Below are 11,419 nucleotides of genomic sequence, written 5' to 3' on the forward strand. Positions count from 1 at the left end.
GATCAATTGACAGATAAGCGCCGAAGTAATGGAACGAATCTTAGAAGTGATTGCTTGCCAAGGAAATTATCGCTCAATTTCGAGAGGGCTCAAATCAAAAGAAGCGAAAACTAACCAATGAAGTGCAAGATGATGGTTGGGAAGATTGAAAAGCGCCGAAGTGTCAACTAAGGCATCCGAAGAGGAAGATAGAAGGAACAAACAAAAAGTTTGACGAAAACTTTATTAGCGGTAGCGTTGAGTCCACACTCTCCCAAAGCCGTTCTATTGATGTTGTGGAGCCCAAAGCATGTGAAGATAATGCTCCTCAAAGTCTTTGCTAAAGCATTCCTCGTCATCAACTAACAAAGATGCAAAGAACTACTATTTCACCGTTATAGAAATTAGCTTAGAAACCGAAGATACCCAACCGCAACCTTCAAGGAGTGGACCTTCCTAGGCCAATGAGGTTCATGCTATTGTTGATAGCTCACGCAAGATGTTGTTGCCCCTTCACAAGTCGTAAACACCACAATAATGGAAGTTCGCACCCACTTCAATTGGTTTTCGGAAGAAGACATGATAGATGCGTTAAGAACTCTTGAAGTTCTTGATTTTGATTGCTTTCGATGATTATGTTAACAAACATTTGATGCAGCCCCATACGGAGAGAACCCTCTATCCGGTAACTTGATGTGTATAGGTGATACTTCAGATTTTTGCAATATGGGGATGCAAAAGTTGCAAGAGGTTAGTATTCCATTGCACTTTAAATTATAGGATTTATCATAGTTTATTGTAGTAATAAATTTATTTTTTGTAGGCTAAAGAGAGTTTTGCTAAAGCAATGATAATGATTGGTAAAGAAAAAGAACGGGGTCTATCACCACTGATGATAGAGAAGCTTCGAGAACGATAAAGATGAGGCTACAGCTGAGGTTGCCAAAGTCATTAATGAGTCGTCGGTTTTAAAAGAACGAGTGGCTGTTTTAGAGTATGAAAAAGGTTGTTTGAAAATGGCTATGGAGAAAGCATTAAAAGTGAAAGATACAGATTATAAGAAAATTGCGCGAGAATTGCGCGTTGAAAAAGGTACGCTAGCTGCATTGAATCCAAAGCTCGCCGCAGTGTTGCTTGAAAATGCTCAGCTGGAGTCTTCAGCAAAGAAGAATGTCGACTTGCTGAATGGAACGCGTGATGTGCTAAAAAATGCTCTGGAACATTATACTTTGCTATATGATTCTCGTCCATTAAAAGAAAATGATGGTATACTTCTTCCTAGTGCTATAGAAGACGCCATTGAAGATCTCGGTTTAGAAGATGATTTAGGAGGATATTCTACCCCGTCTAAAGAAGAAGACGAACAGTCGACTTAAATTGTTATCTATTTGTCGTAGACTTAGTAGTTACGTTATAGTCATCGACTCATCTACCTGTTACTAGCTTATTTCCCTTTCAATAATATATTATTTATTTGCCACAATTTGTATCGTTTTGGATTTATTCCCTTTTAGAGTAAGTCGACACTTTGACACCCTTGCAATGAGCTGAATAAGTATTTAAGTTCTGTTTGTGATTATGAGTGTTGCCCCATTATGATTTTGTAAACTAGTCGTCATTACTTGTTGGGAAATGCTAATTGACAACTACCGAAAATTGACTTGAGACCATATCAGTGGTATTCAATTTCTTTTCCCTTTTTGTCAATGTACATTTGGAATGAAACTGAGACAAGAGAACAGGTTCATTTGATTTTTAACTGACAGATCTCAGTGGTTTTTTTTTTTTTTTTCTTTTGGTGGTGGTATGGATACTATTCTTTGTGTTAGAGGGATTTACTCCACTGGCTAATCATGTGAAGTGGTATATCTGTTCAATTGCTTCTGGACTTTACTTGGGCAAGGATCCCCAAGGTGTCATAGCTACTCTTTGCTCCTTTCGATTTTGGCTTGGATTTGGCATTGGTGGTGATTACCCCCTTTCACCTACAATCATGTCTGAGTATGCCAACAAGAAAACTCGCGGTGCATTCATTGCTGCTGTCTTTGCAATGCAAGGTTTTGGAATTTTAGCCGGTAGGATCGTTGGAATTATAGTATCATCAGCATTTAACGGTGCATTTGGAGCTCCCTCTTACTTGATCGATCCAAAAGGCTCAACTGTCCCACAGGCTGATTACGTTTGGCGTATTATTCTAATGGTTGGAGCTATTCCAGCTGCTCTGACGTACTATTGGCGTATGAAAATGCTTGAGACTGCATGTTACTCTGCCCTTGTGGCAAAAGACGCAAAACAAGCTGCTGCCGACATGTCGAAGGTATTGCAAGTTGAAATTGCAGCAGAACAGGAGTTGGTTGAGCAGTTGACGGAAAAGCGTAGCAAATATTTGGTTTGTTTTCAAAAGAGTTTCTTCATCGCCATGGGGTTGCTCGAGTCTGTGAGCATCTTCATCAGTGGGACAAGAATACCTGCCCTCACAGCACGACCCTTGTTCCCCTGATATATGCACAAGTTAAACAATGCTGTTGCAGCATCTTTCTTCCCTCTCAAGCTCCCGCTTTTAAGTAGTTCTACTAAAGCAATAATTGCACCAGATGCCCCAATGGTTATCTTGTTTTCATCTAGAAGTGACAGACTGAAAAGGGTTGCTGCTGCATTCACCCTGGCTTCTGTAGTTCCCATCCTAAGGACTTGAACAATAGAAGGAACGGCCCCAGCCAGCATTATCAGGCCCTTGTTATTCTCATAAATAGAAAGGTTGAGAATGGATGTGACAACATTTTCTTGGGTCATAATATCTTCTGACGTTAACAGGTTGACTAGAATTGGAATAGCTCCAACTTCGGCTAATAGTATCCTATTGTCTGTACTTCTTTTGGACAGGGAGCGGATTTCTGTGGCAGCATTTCTCCGCTCTTCAACTGACCGACTTGAGGGCTTGCGAACTAGAGCAGTGATGATTGCAATGTCACCACTGACTTCATGATATGACCCATCACTCTTTCTAAGCCTTCCATTTGTTGATCCGGTAGGCTGCTCAATCTTATGCGTTTCACACCATTGCGAAATTAGGCTTCTCAATACATAATTTGGGGTCAACGAGTAATTTAGGAGCAGCTGTTGAGTTTTAGGACAAGTTTTATTTCCACAGTCAATCCACCTTTGTATGCAAGATCTTTCATAGGTCTGTCCCGTGGAAACAATAACAGGATCCCGCATTAGTTCGAGAGAGATGGGACAACGAAAATCATCAGGAATTGCAACAGAATCTGACTTCTTAGTATCCTCCAAATTATTGTCAGCCAATTTGTCTGTGTCCATAGCATTAGAACCATCTAACGCCACAGTCCCAGAGTGCCTTGTCATACCATCCACCACTGGTTGCAGATGCTGACGGACATTACATATGTTACCCAGCTCATGGAGATCAATTTCTCTGTCCATAGGTTGAGATAATGTACGAGATAACCTTTTTGGATTAAGACGCTGATATCTTTAGCTTTGTTATGTAAGTACTACGTGATTGGCTGATTGTTGCCAAAGCAAGGGTAATACAACAAAATGGAGGCGAACTTACAGTAGTTTTACATTTCCAAACCAGTGATATTAGCTTATGACTGAAGATTTGTGTACATGTTGATCAATCAATTTTGATGTTCTCTGCACTTTTACAGTATCTAACCGTAGAAGATTTTTCATTTTGAGATTTTTGAATAACGGAATAACCTCTTTCTGGTTTCAAGGTAACAAATTAAGGTGAACTATAAATTTCGACGAGAACCTACAAAAAAATCGTCTCTCCTGTTGTTGATATTGTTTGAGAGATTGATATGAATAAGCCAATTAACTTGGATATTCCACTGATCATGTATTGAAAAAGTCTAAGACGTCATTTTGCGTATATCCAATTGCACGTATGCCGAAAATGGAATCTTATCACTGATTTGTTTGAATCAGTAAATAAAATACGTAATGCTCATATAACTTTTTTAATTGACTCAAGCATATGTTGGAGTTATCCCTCACATGAGGAGAGAAAACAGAGCTGGAGAGAAACGGGCGAATTCGGCGTTGGAAATGTCGAGGCCAGGCCGGATGGGGAAGCGCGACCAAGGCTCGGGGTTCCGATAGACTAGGCGACCAGGCTTTCATATAGAGGGACCAGCCGGTTCCGAGTAGACTAGGGCGAATTACATAGAGGGGCGACCAGCTTCGATCTCGATACAAAGAGGGCGCTTCAAAGAGGGCGACTTTCAGTCGAGGTCTAATTTTCGTGGGCCTTGCTACAGTACCCGCGAAATTTGGTTTTTGGAGATAAAAACCAAAATCAAGGTTTTGGAAAACCTAACCTAACAAGTCAGAAGGATTGGAATCCAGACTAAAACAAAAGAGAGAGAACCTTTACAGATATACAACCCTGTAAAGAGATAAGAGTGATCTAGTAAGGTGAGAGACTGAAAGGAGAGATTGTAATCTTCCTTCCCATTTTATTAAGAACTAGCTCTTGTGGAAGTAGGCATCATTGGCCGAACCACGGTAAATCTTTGTGTTGTGGTTTGCTTTTACTGCTTTACATTATTATCTGTTGTTAATAGTTGTTTAGCGAGTTGGGCATGTTAGTATAGGTTGTCGTTGATATTTAGATTTTGTCCGGAGTTCAATTGTGTTCAAATACAAGTTATCTGTGTAGTGGGGAATCGATTGGTATTGATATAATCCCCAACAAGTGGTATCAGAGCCAGGTTAGAATAGCCTAGGGTGTTATCCGAATCTTGGTCAGAAGGTGTTTGACGAAATTCCTGAGAGAAGATTTGAGGTTAAATAACTTGTAGAGATGGACCATTCCGTGAACACTTTCGTATGATGAGTCCGAATAGGAAGAACTACACCATCATCGGAAAGCCAAGATGGAAGACTTGTTATACTGCAAGGACTTGGCACTTCCCATTGAGAATGAGGGAGTAAAACCCGAAAAAAAGATGATGCCGAAAGTGGAAAAAGCTTGTGTAAAAGCGATTGGATACATTCGTGGTGGATTGACGGCGGTGTCTTTCACCATGTGGCCCAAAGACTACTGACCCCGGTCTATGGAAGAAACTTCGAAGACCTTTATGAGAGGAAGGAAGGGTGGAAACAAAGTGCTAGTCGTTAAGAAGTTTGCGCACCACGAAGTACCAAGAAGGTTCTTCAATGTCTGAGCATCTTAATGAAGTACAGAATATCATCAATCAGATGCATTTGATGAAGATCAATTTGGGAGACGAAGTTGAGGCTTTGTTTCTATTAGGCTCTCTACCCGAAAGTTGGGAGACATTAGCAATTTCTCTACATGGAGCAGCCAAGGATGGAATTGTTACCATGGAGATGGCTACCACGTCTTTGTTGAATGAGGAGACTAGAAGGAGTGCAAGAAGCAGCTCTTCTCACTCAGAGATCCTTTTCACAGAGAAACGGGGGAGAGGTCAAAACAGAAAACCATCTCATTCTAGAGGTGATGAAGTAAATCTAGGGGTGAAGCTAGAACTCCTAAGGGAGAGAGGCAATGTTACTATTGTGCCACAAAAGGCCACTTCGGATATGAGTAACGAGAACGAAGAGGGATGAGAAGAATAAGCGTGTGTACATGAAGACATGGTGTGGAGGAAGGCGGAAACACAGGCAAAGATACTACCGCACTAGTCGGCGACCTAGTGGGAATCAGGTCGGTGTGGTGTGTCTTTGTCTTAGTACCTCATGTCGGGATCTGAGTGGGTGATAGATACTGGGGAGCATCCTATCACGTCACACCGCTATGGGGATTCTTCACTACCTACCTTTGTGGTGAATATGGTGAAGTGAGGATGGGTAAATGGCATCTCGAAGATTATAGGCATTGGAGATGTTCATATAGAAACCAATGTCGGCTACACCTTGACACTCAAGGATGTAAGACATGTCCCGACGACATACGGTTAAGCCTAATTAATTTTGGGAAATTAGATGACGATGGCTTTGTAAACTCGTTTGGTAGCGGGGTATGGAAACCGAAAGAGAGGTTCCATTGAAGCATAGGAAAGAAAACTTGCTCTCTTTACAAAACACGGGCTAGTTTTTGTAAAGCGAAGTTTAATCGCGTGAGAAGAAGAATCTTCATCGAAGCGGGTGGCACAAAGAGGCGGTCACATGGGCATAAAAGGGATGGAAGTTCTTGCTAAGCAAAAGGCCATGCCGGACATTAGAGGTACACATTTAAATACATGTACTCACCGTTTGGTAGGAAAGCAAAGATGGTGTCTTTCCAAAGATTCCGATCTCACGAAAGGACAACGTCCTTGAGCTAGTGCACCACGAGACTTATGTGGTCCTATGAGAGTGAAGCCCCACCAGGGGAGCCGTACTTCTTGACATTCATTGATGATGCGTCAAGAAAGATATGGGCCTATAGTCTGAAGACCAAGGATGAAGTACTTGGCGTGTTTGAGAAATTCCACAGCATGGTGGAAAGAGAGACTGGGAAGTTGTTGAAGTGTATTCGCTCAGATAATGGGGGTGAGTATATTGGGCCATTTGAAGAGTATTGCCAGAGTCATGGGATTCGTCATGAGCAGACCATTCCCAAGACACCGCAACAAAATGGAATAGCAGAGAGAATGAACCGTACCATTGTAGAAAGGATGAGATGCATGCTATCTCACTCTAAGCTACCTAGAAGCTACTGGGTAGAAGCAATGCGTACAGCCGTGCATGTGATCAACCTGTCGCCGGCAAAGCCTCTGAATAGTGATTATCCAGAGAGAGTATGGTCAGGCAGAGATGTTGATTATGGATACTTGAGGGTATTTGGGTGCAGGGCATTTGTGCATATTCCGAAGGATGAGAGATCCAAGCTTGATGACAAAGCCAAGCAGTGCATTTTTTTGGGTTATGGAGATGAAAAGTTTGGTTACAAACTCTATGATCCGATTAACAAGAAGGTAATCCGAAGTCGAGATGTTGTGTTCTTAGAAGACCAAACCATAGCAGACTTTGAGGAGGGTGAGAAGTTACTGAGGCTTTCACCAATGATCTTGTTGATTGAAACGAAGTTCCTACCGTGGAGCGTCGCGAAGGCATTGAGAATGCAGAGAACCATGAGTTTGAAGCTCATGATGAGAATCCTATTGCTCATGATGGGATAGAACCTATTGGTATAGAAGATGCAGATGAGATGCATGAACCACCACCGAGCAAGTAGAAGTGCAACCTCCCCGAGGCACCGATAAATGGGGCAAGGAGGTCCGACAGGAGACTAGCTTCAACGGTATCCACCACATAACGCACGTGCTACTATCGGATGGTGGAGAACCTATGTACTATCAAGAGGCACTTGAAGGTACGACAAAGAAAAGTGGTTGAAGGCCATGCATGACGAGATGGATTCTTTGCATAAGAATCACACTTATGAAGTTAGTTGAGAAACCCACGGGGAGAAAAGTTCTCAAGAATAAGTGGATATACAAAGTCAAGCATGAGGGAGAACAATCCTCACCCAAGGCACAAAGCTTCGCCTTGTTGTGAAGGGATTCGGTCAAAGGAAAGGGATTGACTTTGATGAGATTTTTCTCTCCTGTAGTGAAGATGACTTCTATCAGGGTGGTATTGGGTATGACAACAAGTATGAACCTAGAGGTTGAAAGCACTAGATGTTAAAGGCGCCTTTTCTTCATGGAGACCTTGAAGAAGATGTCTACATGGACCGACCCGAGGGTTTGAGGTCAAAGGTAAGGAGCACCTAGTATGCAAGGCGATAAAGAGCTTGTATGGGTTGAAGCAAGCACCGACAAAGTGGTACATAAAGTTTGATTCCTTTATGGCGAAGCAAGGATACAAGAAGTCCGCTTCCGATCATTGTGTGTTTGTTTCGGAGATTTCGGATGGGGATTTCATTGTCTTATTATTGTATGTGGATGATATGTTGATAGTTGGCCCAAACATCAACAAGATATCAAGCTAAAGAAAGACTTGAGTAAGTCCTTTGAGATGAAGGATTTGGGTCAAGCAAAGCAGATACTTGGGATCGCGGATCACTTTCGTGAGAAAGAGTGGGAAGTTGTGGCTTTCTCAAGAAAGCTACATTGAGAAAGGTGTTGAAGAGATTCAACATGGATCAAAGCGAAACCGGTCGGTTATCCGCTTGGTGGCGGCCCGCATGACCAAAGAGATGTGTCCTAAAGGGTGAGCATGAGCAGAGTCGGATGGAAAAGATTCCTTATGCATCCAAGGGCAGTTTGATGTATGCCATGGTGTGTACTAGACCGGATATTGCTTTCGCCGTTGGGGTTGTAAGCAGATTTCTGTCAAATCCGGGTAAAGAGCATTGGGAAGGTGTTAAGTGGATATTGAGATATCTCAAAGGCACCTCCAAATCGTGTTTGTGTTTTGGTGGAAGTAAGCCCTTACTTGAAGGCTACACTGATGCAGACATGGCAGGTGATGTTGACTCGATGAAGTCCACCTCCGGTTATCCGGGTTACTTTGGGGGGAGCGGTTTCTTGGCAATCTAAGTTGCAAAAGTGTGTTGCCCTCTCCACTACTGAAGCCGAAAGTATATTGCAGCCATCGAAAGTGTTGCAAAGAGTTGCTATGGATGAAGAGGTTTGACGAACTAGGGCTAAAGCGGTAAAACAGCTTTGTTTGTAGTTCTGCGTGCCCTATCGAGGCGCCATCCACTTGAGCAAGAATCTGAAGTTTTCATTCTAGATCCAAGCACATACACGTGTGTAAGCACAAAAATGTGTACCTAAGTCTATGCAATTGCTTTTAGAGTAGCCACTAACTTTATTAAGGAAAAGTTGAGTAAAACCTATGTGAAGGACTAGCCCCGAAACTAGATGATTATTGGGTTCGGAGTCAAGGTACAATGTGGGAAGGTGTTAGGCACCCACAATCGCGCGGGTAAAACCAAATTTTACTTCTATTGAGGTGTAACGTGTTAAGATAGGCAAACGAAGAAAGCTTGAAAAATTAATCTACCAAGTTGGATTAAAAAACTAATAACTATATGCTATAATAAAACTAAAAAGATAACCTAATATGCAATGCTAAAGGAAATAAAAGGAAAAGGAAAGATGTCACCTGATTTGGAATATTGCCTCATACTTGATTGTAGATTGATTGATTGATTGATGATAAACTTGATCTTGCATTGACAATTGTGATTTTTGGATTGAAACAGGTGATTTGAGGAAAAAAACAACTTTTGGTAAAAAGAAGTCTCTACTCAAGATCGACAAGAAGAAAAGAAGGATAAAATGAAGAACTAGAAAGAAAAATGAAGAACACTGAAGAAAAGAAGGTTATTAGCTCTGAATAACTAGGTCCAAATTATTAACTCCGAATTCCTAGCTCTAGCTTGCTCTAGATTATTTTTTTATGGGTGAATGAGACCCATATTTATAGCTTTTGGGATGGATTTCAATATGGTAATGAGTTTGATCCAATGGTCAAAGTATTGATGAAGAAAATCCAATGGCTTCGATCTCTTTACGGTTGCACCTCCTAAATCGGCCCCTTGATTCAAGAGGTGGGATAAGGGGTGCGATCTTGGCCCTTGATCTTTGGATTTTCAGATGGATTAGGGCAAAAAATCAAGCCCTACACGTCCTTAATGAGCCCATAATCCAGGGTTTCCAAACTTGGCTCCAAAATGGCATATTTCAGAATATTCTTGATTTTTGGGATCAAATCAAATCAAACAAATAAGGAAGGTTATCTAGGTTTTGGAGGCTTGAAAATGGGCTAGAAACCCTAATGAAAAGGTCCAACTCGAGCTGGATCCACAGCCCATAAGCACAAGTCCAAAATCCACAAAAAGGCCCATTTTGACCATATTTTCAATCTTCGCAAATTCCCTTTGACGGGTCAAAATTAGGCAAACTCTTCTTCACAAAAATTGTTAATTAATCCATTAGGAAGGTCCATGAACTCTTAAAAAATACCCTTGGGTCGAAATCTTACTCCAAAAAATATTGCACTCAAAGCGGTCGCCTGTGGTGAAGCGGGATATGGCAAGATTAGGGTTTCCAAAATCCAAAAGGAACCTAGGCAAGCTTGTACTCATTTGAAGGATTTTTCAAGGGAATTCAAATATGAAATAATCTCATCCAAAGAAAGATTGGAAAAACGAGATTTGGGCTCCAAAGGGTTCTGAGGGGGCATTTTGGTCATTTTCAACTCAAAAACTCGTAAAGAAAACGAAACTTCAGCCATAGCTAGAACATGATGAGGAGAGTCTAAAGACGCTAAAAGAAGATGAAAAGAAAGAAGTTTGATATAGAAATGAAGACTCTAGAAAGCAAATCACCTTATATGATCAAATTTAATTCAAAGCAAAATCATGAATGAATTATGCTTGGGGTGCAAAAATGGGGTGTCTACAACGTGCGTTATCATTGGATTAGAGAAGTACTCGAAGACAAGCATTTGTGTATCGAGAAAATCCATACCGACAAGAGCGGGTCGGATATGATGACAAAAGTCTTACCGAAAGGTAAGTTTGATGTTTTGTCAGGCTACCGGAATGGTAAGACACTCCTCCTGATTGATTTGGCAATTGCATGGAGGTATCCCCCTTCGGAGGGGAGATTTATTGAGCATGAGGAGAGAAAACAGAGCCGAGAGAAAACGGGCTCCCCAAGGGTTGAAATGTTGGCAATTGCATGGAGGTATCCCCCCTCACTGGTTCGGAGAGGGAGATTGCGAAATTTGGTTTTATCGCCAGATAAGATTCCATGAAAGAGTTTCGAGAGGAAACCAAAATCAAGGTTGAACTGAAAACCTAACCTAAGTCTAAGTCAAGATACCCAAGAAATTTGGTTTTGGAATAAAAACCAAAATCAAGGTTTTGGAAAACCTAACCTAACAAGTCGGAAGGATTGGAATCGGACTAAAAAAAGAGAGAGAAGCTTTCTGGATATACAACCCTGTAAAGAGATAAGAGTGATCTAGTAAGGTGAGAGACTGAAAGGAGAGATTGTAATCTTCCTTCCCATTTTATTAAGAACTGGCTCTTGTGGAAGTAGGCATCATTGGCCGAACCACGGTAAATCTTTGTGTTGTGGTTTGCTTTTACTGCTTTACATTATTATCTGTTGTTAATAGTTGTTTAGCGAGTTGGGCATGTTAGTATAGGTTGTAGTTGATATTTAGATTTTGTCCGGAGTTGAATTGTGTTCAAATACAAGTTATCTGTGTAGTGGGGAATCGATTGGTATTGATATAATCCCCAACAGCATAAACATTGAAATGTTAACCTGTTTATGGCGTTAATTGTATATCTTTTGGTATCATAGACCAAATTTCATGGCTTGAATGTATACAAATCCATTCTTGCATTACTTATTCCACGATATGAATGTATAAAGTGTGGTATTGTAATTTCAAACTTCATGACTTTGAATGCAATGAATTTGGTATCGCAAAC

At 41.2% G+C, this 11,419-nt stretch overlaps 1 pseudogene; it reads right to left on the reverse strand.

The window, feature by feature from the left end:
- Nucleotides 1-1,604: 1,604 nt before the first annotated feature.
- Nucleotides 1,605-3,700, reverse strand: LOC147478092 (U-box domain-containing protein 10 pseudogene; annotated as a pseudogene).
- Between the last annotated feature and the right edge of the window lie 7,719 nt (nucleotides 3,701-11,419).

Source organism: Coptis chinensis, chromosome 9 (genome assembly GCF_015680905.1).
Source record: "Coptis chinensis isolate HL-2020 chromosome 9, ASM1568090v1, whole genome shotgun sequence".
NCBI classification, from domain to species: Eukaryota; Viridiplantae; Streptophyta; class Magnoliopsida; order Ranunculales; family Ranunculaceae; genus Coptis; species Coptis chinensis.